The sequence below is a fragment of the Schistocerca nitens genome, chromosome 4, assembly GCF_023898315.1.
Source record: "Schistocerca nitens isolate TAMUIC-IGC-003100 chromosome 4, iqSchNite1.1, whole genome shotgun sequence".
NCBI lineage: Eukaryota > Metazoa > Arthropoda > Insecta > Orthoptera > Acrididae > Schistocerca > Schistocerca nitens.
Genome location: NC_064617.1, coordinates 810,808,451 through 810,819,195, shown reverse-complemented (window position 1 = coordinate 810,819,195; position 10,745 = coordinate 810,808,451). Strand labels below are relative to the sequence as shown.

Genomic DNA, 10,745 nt, shown 5'->3' with positions numbered 1-10,745 from the left:
CGAACTCGGGACCTTTGCCTTTCGTGGGCAAGTGCTCTACCATCTGAGCTACCGAAGCACGACTCACGCCCGGTCCCCACAGCTTTACTTCTACCAGTATCTCGTCTCCTAACTTCCAAACTTTACAGAAGGTTCGCAGGAGAGCTTCTGTAAAGTTTGGAAGGTAGGAGACGAGATACTGGCAGAAGTAAAGCTGTGAGGACCGGGCCTGAGTCGTGCTTCGATAGCTCAGATGGTAGAGCACTTGCCCTCGAAAGGCAAAGGTCCCGAGTTCGAGTCTCGGTCGGATACACAGTTTTAATCTGCCAGGAAGTTTCAGCAATAGTGTTATAAGTATTCCGGATATTACCTTTACACCTGTCGATTTAGTTCCGTTAAGAACGACTTGTTTAATTCTATCTGCAAGAAAGTCTTGAATCCAGTCGCATGTCTGCTCCGATGGTTCACAAGGTCGCATTTTTTTCATTAAACGGTAATGCGGTACAGCGTCAAATGCCTTACGGAAATCGAGGAACACGGCATCAACCAGAGCACCGTTGTCCACTGCGCTGTGGATCTCATGGAGGAACAGACCGAGCTGAGTTTCGCAGTATCTCTGTTTGCGGAATCCATGTTGATGTTTATAGAGGAGACGTTCATTTTACAAGAACGTCATAATTCATGAGTATAAAACATGTTCCATAATTTTACAACAGATTGACGTCAACGATGTAGATATATAATTGTGTGGATCTGTCTTACGGCCTTTCTTAAAAACGAGAATGAAGTCCGCTTTTTTCCAGTCGCTATGTATCTTTCGTTGCTCAAGCGATCTACGATAAATTGCAACTAGATGGGTAGCAAGTTCTTTTGCATAATCTTTATAGAATCTTACAGGTATCTCATCTGCTCCTGAATCCTTTCCCCTACCAAGCGATTGTAGCTGCTCTTCAATTCCGCTATCGGTTGTCTCAGTATCTGCCATTTCGACAATCGTACGACGATTGAAAGGAGGGACAGTGTTACGATGTTCCGCAGAGAAACAACTTTGGAAGACCGAATTCAGTACTTCGGCCTTCTCCCTGTTATCTTCCGTTTCAGTGCCGGTGTGGTCGCTGAGAGAATGAGTAGATGATTTTGACCCACTTATTGATTTTACATACAACCAAAATCTCTTGGGGTTGTTACTCAGGTCGGTTGACAACGTCTTACTTTCAAAATCATTGAACGCTTCTCTCATTGCTCTCCTTACGCTCATTTTCGCTTTGTTCAGCCCTTGTTTGTCAGCAAGCTTTTTACTTCTCTTGAATCTGAGATGAAGTGCTCTTTGTTTATGTAGCGCTTTTCTAACACGGCTGTTAAACTATGGTGGATCTTTCCCATCCATTAAAACCTTACTCAGAACATACTTATCTATGGCATATTGAACGATGTCATCCAATTTTTTCCATTTGTTCTCCACATCTTCGTCCACATCAACGAATATTTGATGCTGACTGCTGAGGTATTCTGAAATTTGTATCCTGTCACCTTTACTGGGCTAGTATATCTTCCTACCTTTCTTAACATTCGTTGTAGGACCCGTTGTCATAGATGTTGTCACAGCCTCCAGCGCCTACTTTTCCACTAAGGTGCAAAGTCACTTCATCACTGAATACTATGCACCATACGAAAGTGTTATCATTGTCTACAGCATTCTGAAGCTCATCAGAAAATACCACACATTTGCTTTTCCCGTCATGACGTAGAGCCTGTAAAAGCTGTATCAAGCGACTTCTTAACACACCCAAAATAGTTGTTGCAGGCAGTTTCAACACCTGACTGGGACAAGTTTGGAAATCTGTTTGAATTTGTGTGACATTTTCGTTGGAAGCACGAGGGCGGCCAGGAAGAATTCTTTTACATACACATCCTGTCTTGAGAAACTGTCGATACCGACTCCGAACGTTTCATCCGTTCGCAGGATCAGCTTGGTACCTCCACATGAAACGTTTTTACATTGTAATCACGGAATTACGCTTCGCAAACACGAGAAAATAAAATGATATCTGCTGTAGAATAGAAATTTTGCAACATGTGGCAGTAACCAAGCAAACAGAAGACAACTCACATCTAGCGTCAATGAATGTAAACTAGACTATGTATTGGTTCCCAGCGATTGGTAGTTTTGACAAGATAATGCTGTTCAAATCGTATCGAAATATACTGTATATTTTGCAATAAGAAGTATTCTCTGGCATGCAGTGTATTGTGTTCCAATGGGAGTAGATGAACCAGATATACAGGGTGTTACAAAAAGCTACAGCCAAACTTTCAGAAAACATTCTTCACACTCAAAGAAAAAAAAATGTTATGTGGACATGTGTCCGGAAACGCTTAATTTCCATGTTAGAGCTCATTTTATTACTTCTCTTCAAATCACATTAATCATGGAATGGAAACACACAGCAACAGAACGTACCAGCGTGACTTCAAACACTTTGTTGCAGGAAATGTTCAAAATGTCCTCCGTTAGCGAGGATACATGCATCCACCCTCCGCCGCATGGAATTCCTGATGCGCTGATGCAGCCCTGGAGAATGGCGTATTGTATCACAGCCGTCCACAATACGAGCACGAAGAGTCTCTACATTTGGTACCGGGGTTGCGTAGACGAGAGCTTTCAAATGCCCCCATAAATGAAAGTCAAGAGGGTTGAGGTCAGGAGAACGTGGAGGCCATGGAATTGGTCCGCCTCTACCAATCCATCGGTCACCGAATCTGTTGTTGAGAAGCGTACGAACACTTCGACTGAAATGTGCAGGAGCTCCATCGTGCATGAACCACATGTTGTGTCGTACTTGTAAAGGCACATGTTCTAGCAGCACCGGTAGAGTATCCCGTATGAAATCATGATAACGTGCTCCATTGAGCTTACGTGGAAGAACATGGAGCCCAATCAAGACATCACCAACGATGCTAGTACTGTAGAGCAATGAGTCGCATGTCAACACAAGCACCGAAGTCAACATTACCTTCCTTCAATTGGGCCAACTGGTGGTGAATCGAGGAAGTATAGTACATACTGACGAAATTAAAATGAGCTCTAACATGAAAATTAAGCGTTTCCGGACACATGTCCACATAACATCTTTTCTTTATTTGTGTGTGAGGAATGTTCCCTGAAAGTTTGGCCGTACCTTTTTGAAACACCCTGTAGATGTCCCGCATGTTGAATGTAGGTGTGCAACACTGTTTGAATGTGCGTTCATTTCAGATATTGAGCAGCAGAAAATAAATTGTAAATGCTGGAGAATCGAAAAGTAAGTAGAGGCTATACTCTATTTCCGAATGAAATGTTTCGCCGTGTCGTTTGTGGCAAATAGAAACCTGCGTACATCCGTGTGTGTCGAAACTAGATCTCTAATTCAACCCTGTATCCAGAACATGCAGCACTACAGAATCGATCGACAGTAGCTGATGGCGACTAATTGCGCGGCAAGTCGACGCTATGTTTCTGCGAACGCGGCTCCTGGCAGCGGTATTCGAATCACTCGGATTTATTGCCTGCCGCAACTCCCACAGTTGGCGGAGTCTCGGTGTGGGAATTTATTCTGCCCGGCGCTCCAATTAATCAAGTTGTTCCGCCTGCGGTCGACGACCCAGTGGCGAACGCTCCGTAAGCGTCCGCCAAGAACAAGTAGGGCGGCAGGGCGAATCGCAGAGAGGCAGCCCGGTGCCGACACAGCTCATAATTCCATTCCCATGCAATTGATCACCCCAAACACCAGACACAACAAACTGCTGGCAATTCATCACGTGATGTGCCTGAGCAGTGGCAGTCAGTAGTCACCTCTTCCTTCGTGATGTTTACCATATATGCAATGAAGAAAGCCCGCATCTCGTGGTCGTGCGGTAGCGTTCTCGCTTCCCACGCCCGAGTTCCCGGGTTCGATTCCCGGCGGGGTCAGGGATTTTCTCTGCCTCGTGATGGCTGGGTGTTGTGTGCTGTCCTTAGGTTAGTTAGGTTTAAGTAGTTCTAAGTTCTAGGGGACTTATGACCACAGCAGTTGAGTCCCATAGTGCTCAGAGCCATTTGAACCATTTGCAATGAAGAAAGCAGTGCTTGAAGATTTCTTGAGTGATTTAGATGATTTTATTTAGTAGTATTTCTCATAGCTGTTGTTTGAATTGTCTTTTCCTCTCTGGCTAAAAGTGATAACTTCTTTAGTATTTATAATCAAAAGAAATGTGGGAAGGGGAAGGAAAGGGAAGGCCACATTTCCTTAGTATTCCTTTTCATATCTTCGTCTCTTATGTAAAAACGAGCTCCTTGTACAAGCCATGAACACATAAGAGATGTCGACCGACCGCCCGATCATCCTCTGCCTTGCAGCGTCATGATGACTATATACTACGGGGTGTCGGGGGAGTGGGGAGGGGGAGGCTATGGTCAACGCACCATTCTCCCAGAAGGTTTTCTTACATTTCAGACCTTAGGGTCGCTACTTTACCTTATAATAGCGACATAGCTGGCATCACGAGAAGTTATCAGAACCAAGAAAATATATGCAATTAGACTCAGATCAGCATAAGAATAAGCACAAACCACGAAAACAAAAGTAGTCAGAAACCTTTAAGAATGAACCAGTGGTCAATAATTATTCAATAAACAAAGAAGAAAAATGATCGGCAGCAGCCGACCGCTGTGGCCGACCGGTTCTAGGCGCTTCAGTCAGGAACCGCTGCTGCTGCTACAGTCGCAAGTTCGAATCCTGTCTCGGGCATGGATGAGGGTGATGTCCTTAGGTTAGTTAGGTTTAAGTAGTTCTAAGTCTAGGGGACTGATGACCTGAGATGTAAACTTCCATAGTGCTTAGAGCCACTTGATCTGTAGCATTGGGAATAGGACTCGGGTCCTCCGCAAAGCAGTCTTCTATGTTGCCCAACTACTTTTTATTCATTCCTTTTTCAAAACTTTATCTGACATTTAACAATTTGACATAATCAAAACACGTATCACAACGTATCAGAAGACAAAACTCATGTATAAAAATGCATGTTTGTCCATCAGCTGCTTTTATATTTAAAACCCAAATATCGACCGTTTTCAGCCGCAGACCATCTTCACAGATTAGTGTTAATACAGATTAAGCCAACCTTCGCATCTGTCATTCCTTAAGTAATGGCCACGTTTCATAGGAAGGGCATGCCATCGATTCCTTTATACCACACAGGACTTTTAAAGACCAACCTACTACACACATCAAAAAAGTTCTGCATCACCTCGGTTCCGAGAGTTCCGGAACCTGTAGAGAAAATTGGAATAAAGATCAACATAAACATCATTTCCGCCCTTTTTATAGCTCATGAAAACAACACATTGCATGTTGTACTACCATACAGCGAGACCTTCAGAAATGGTGGTCCACATTTCTGTACACACCGATACCTCTATACCCAGTAGCACGCCCTCTTGCATTGATGCATGAATTTATTCGTCGTGGCATACTATCCACAAGTTCATCAAGGCACTGTTGGTGCAGATTGTCCCACTGCTCAACGGCGATTCGGAGTAGATGCCTCTGGGAGGTTGGTGGGTCACGTCGTCCCTAAACAGCGCTTTTCAATCTATGAGAGGCATGTTCGATAGCGTTCATGTATGGAGAACATGCTGACCACTCTATTCGAGCGATTTCGTTCTCCTGAAGGAAATCATTCACAAGATGGGCACGATGGGAGCGCCAATTGTCGTCCATGAAGATGAATGCCTCGCGAATATGCTGCCAATATGATTGCACTATCGGTCGGAGGATGGCATTCATGTGTTGTACAGCCGTTACGGCGTCTTCCATGATCACCAGCGGCGTACGTCAGTCCCACATAATTCCACCCCAAAACAGCAGAGAGCCTCCACCTTGCTGCAGTCGCTGGACAGCATGTCTAAGGCGTTCAACCTGACCCGATTCCCTCCAAACCCGTCTCCGACGATTGCCTGGTTGAAACCATATGCGACACTCATCGGTGAAGAGAAGATGACGCCAGTCCTGAATGGTCCATTCGGCATGGTGTTGTGCGCATCTGTATCGCGCTGTATGGTGTCGTGGTTGCGAAGATGCACCTCGCCATGGACCTCGGGAGTGAAGTTGCACATCATGCAGCCTACTGCGCACAGTGTGAGTCGTAACCCGATGTCTTGTAGCTGCACGAAAAGCATTATTCAACATGGTGGCATTGCTATCAGCGTTTCTCCGAGCCATAATCCGAAGGCAGCGATCATCCACTGCAGTAGTAAGTAGACTTTGGGCCCGTCTTCGACAGTTCCTGTTTCTCTGTATCTCCTCCTTGTCCGAACAACATCGCTTTGCTTTACTCCGAGACGCCCGGACACTTCCCTTGTTGAGAGCCCTTCCTGGCACAAAGTAACAATGCGGTAGCGATCTAACCGCGGTATTGACTGTCTAGGAGTGGTTGAAGTGCATACAATCCGTGTACCTCCTTCCAGGTGGAATGACTGGAACTGATCGGCTTTTTGACTCCCTCCGTCTAATAGGCGCTGCTCATGCATGGTTAAGTTTACATCTTTGGGCGGTTTTAGTGACATCTCTGAACAGTCGAAGAGACTGTGTCTGCGATACAATATCTACAGTCAACGTCTGTCTTCAGCAGTTCTGGAAACCGCGGTGATGCAGAACTTCTTTTCTTGTGTTTAATAACATGCGTAAACAGAGCATCTAATGGTCAAACATGCATTTCATACACTACTTGACGGCTGTTAGTAGTCATCTTCCAAATACGTTTAACATAAAATTCATTTAATAAATGGTTATATAGTCTACAACATAATGAGATTTAGGTCTTCAGTATGGAAGTCTGTAAGGAAATGTCAACTGAGTAAATCCTCAGGACACACTTGCGTAGAATTCACATTACAGTTCTTTTGAGGCAGAATACGTATGTCCCATACTGAGGTGGACTGAGTGTTTTAGAGTGGTTCACAATTTTTTGAATTTCGTGCTTCTTGACGCAAATTCCGAAGATTATTTTGTGCTTTGTCTTTTTTTTCTTCAAAAAATATTTTTTAGAAACTGTGGACAATGTCGCAGTGGTTGAAAAGGATTCGTCACGTCACTACGTGTTATTATTACAACATACTCCAAACTGAAATATTCACTCTGCAACGCATTGTCCGCTGATAGTGACTTCTTGGGAGATTAAAACTGTGCTCCGGACAGAGATGCGAAATCGGGACCTACAGGCAATTGCTCCGAAGACGGAGCTACCGAGGCGGTACCCTGGCCCGACGAGCCTAAAAGCCCGCCAGAACTCATGGACCTAGACGACAGCTGGTAAGCGGCACTCATAAAAATTTGGACACGTACTGTCGCTCCCTCTGTACTATACTCGGGACATGCCTCATGCACCAGCCTATCGGTGCATGCGGCCACGCTATAAAGCCAGCAGTGCAGGGGCTCTGATCGAGTGAGCTCTAGTACCGTTCGTTGTACAAATGTTCAAATGTGTGTGAATTCTAAGGCACCAAACTGCTGACGTCATCGGTCCCTAGACTTATTACTTAAACTATTTTATGCTAAGAACAACACACACACCCATTCCAAAGGGAGGACTCGAACCTCCAGCGGGAGGGGCCGCGCAGTCCGTGACAAGCGTTCGTTGAACTTACCGTGGTTTGATTCCTGATACTGCTACGTCTCAGCTCTCGATGTATGTTCACTTTCCGGACTGTGAAATGAAATGAGCGTTGGTGTCATTGGCCGGTAGGCCCCTTACGAGGCAGGTCCGGCCGCCTTGGTGCAGATCTTATTTCATTCGACGCCACATTGGGTGACCTGCAGGCCGGCTGGGGATGAAATGATGATGAAGACAACACCCATTCCATGAGCGGAGAAAATATCCGACCCAGCCGGGAATCGATCCCGGGCCCCTTAGGACGGCAGTCCGTTACCCTGACTATTCAGCTATCGGGGCGGAAACTTTCCGGACTTATTCTGCTGTATTGTCTTGGTTGAACATCCATCGCTCTGTTGTCTTGCCATGGTTTTCGACGACTCGTCGTCGACGCCGGTAGCCGGTCGGCTAGTGTCTCCTTGTCATGACCGGTTCCCGATACTATACAGCCCGGTTCTTTAACCACGCGATTTTTACATCTTTCGCGCCCTGAGAGACGACGTGCATGGACGACGGTTTCAGTCGAGTGAGAACATGAAAGAGTGGGTGCTGTTGTGGAATCGTCAGTGGCCGACTGGGTTCTACGTAACAGCAATTGGTCGTCTCATCTCACAGTGGGATAAATGTCTTAACGGGTGTAATGTTTACTTTTGAATGGAACCACTCCATGGCCCTGTTGTGTTGTATGTTCTGTTTTCATATGACTGCCCGTTATACGCCTGTCTTCTCTAGCGTAAGTCATGTGGGTCTTTAGGATCCTGGATGACGTTGAGTGTGGCCCTCGTTAACCCTTCTATTCTATTTTCGCATGGCAGTCATTGGACACCAACCAAGGTCCCAGCAATAACGCCGACCGAAAACCGCTTTCTAGTTGGGCAACAATCACTTTACTGTTGAAATTGGAAGCGTATTAGTAAAATTTTCTCCATACTACGCAAGGAATAGCACGATCGTCTCACAGTCAACCAATATTCATATGTTTAGTTTTTCCATGGACTGAACGTTACTTGTCACTAGAAGTAACGTATTTTGATTTCTCATTATTATTTGTTTCTCTCAGTGATCGCCCTCCCGATTATGTTGATGCTATTTGCCATTTCATTCTGAGTTAACTTTCATCGTGCCAGTAAAACTGCAACATTTGTGATGCACAATGCAGTTTCGATATATCTGGAAGTACTCTCGCCCAATCGGCTCTTCTGTTGCCAAATAAACAATGTCTTCCAGACATTAGTAAGTGCTCACTTAAATCTATTTAGTCGTCAGCCATTCCTGGGCATTTTAATTCAAATGTCCTTGCATAGTTTTTCTCGTGGTAAATTCACTCACTTTCTAGGTATCTTCATATTCTTCCTCTGTAAGTGCCTTTCATGTATCAGACCATTTCGCTGTTATTGTTTCCCCCTTATAATTCACGTTATCAGATATCTTTGTCCCTCTGAAACATAGTCTATTACTGTTCACTTATTAGACCCACTTATTCGACTTTTTTTTGTTCAAATGGAGTCTTTTCCTACAATATTCCAAACCAATTAGTCAAAACTGATACAAAAATCTCCACATCTTAAAGTTAAAAATACATAGCATGTAGACTCGAACACAGCACTCATTTGTCCATGAAACAAATGTTTGCATCGGCTGTATATGTGTCGTCCAAGCAAACAGTTGTTTCTTGGACATAGTGGTACTGAATGTTATGTTCATGATTACCTGCCATGTATTTTCAACTTTAAGAGGTTGAGATGAGGAGATTTTTGCCTCAGAGATGAGCAATTGGTTTAGGGACAAAATAAACACATACCTGTAATAAGATATAATATTCATGCATGTATGATTTCATGAACTTAATCATTGTGCTTTCTAATACTTCAGTTAACGGTTCCACCTCATACTTGAGCGATGTATGTTTCAGGCAGAATAGCTAAGATTAATAAGGCAAGATTTTCACTTGTCAGGTTCGTTATGTAAATAGTTGGACAACTCCGAACCAACACAGCGATCAATTCCAATCATGCTGCTTCTTCGCCAACAGTGCATAATGAGGTTTAATTTAACTGCGATAAATTCACAGTACTGTTTCCTATGATAAAGGTATTGTGGTTAGATGTTACTTATTCAGGTCATTATCGTTAATAGCAGACTTATTTCATACTTTTAAATTTCATAATGGTGGCTGAGCTTCACGGAAACTTCTCATGTAAACTTTCTGTAATTTACTGCGACTATGGCATAACTATTGCATTTAAGTCAAATAAATATGAAATAATTCCAAACTCGTATCAAAATCTCTGCAATAGTTCCTCAGAGTAGCCCAGATATACAACAAGAAGTAAGCAGACGACTTCAGTTTATACACTCCTGGAAATGGAAAAAAGAACACATTGACACCGGTGTGTCAGACCCACCATACTTGCTCCGGACACTGAGAGAGGGCTGTACAAGCAATGATCACACGCACGGCACAGCGGACACACCAGGAACCGCGGTGTTGGCCGTCGAATGGCGCTAGCTGCGCAGCATTTGTGCACCGCCGCCGTCAGTGTCAGCCAGTTTGCCGTGGCATACGGAGCTCCATCGCAGTCTTTAACACTGGTAGCATGCCGCGACAGCGTGGACGTGAACCGTATGTGCAGTTAACGGACTTTGAGCGAGGGCGTATAGTGGGCATGCGGGAGGCCGGGTGGACGTACCGCCGAATTGCTCAACACGTTGGGCGTGAGGTCACCACAGTACATCGATGTTGTCGCCAGTGGTCGGCGGAAGGTGCACGTGCCCGTCGACCTGGGACCGGACCGCAGCGACGCACGGATGCACGCCAAGACCGTAGGATACTACGCAGTGCCCTAGGGGACCGCACCGCCACTTCCCAGCAAATTAGGGACACTGTTGCTCCTGGGGTATCGGCGAGGACCATTCGCAACCGTCTCCATGAAGCTGGGCTACGGTCCCGCACACCGTTAGGCCGACTTCCGCTCACGCCCCAACATCGTGCAGCCCGCCTCCAGCGGTGTCGCGACAGGCGTGAATGGAGGGACGAATGGAGACGTGTCGTCTTCAGCGATGAGAGTGGCTTCTGCCTTGGTGCCAATGATGGTCGT

General features: G+C 45.2%; 1 non-coding gene across 1 annotated transcript; it reads left to right on the top strand.

Moving 5' to 3' along the window:
• Window positions 1-217: 217 nt before the first annotated feature.
• Window positions 218-292, top strand: Trnas-cga (transfer RNA serine (anticodon CGA)). The gene has a single exon. It is a non-coding gene; the product is annotated as a tRNA-Ser (tRNA).
• Window positions 293-10,745: the final 10,453 nt, after the last annotated feature.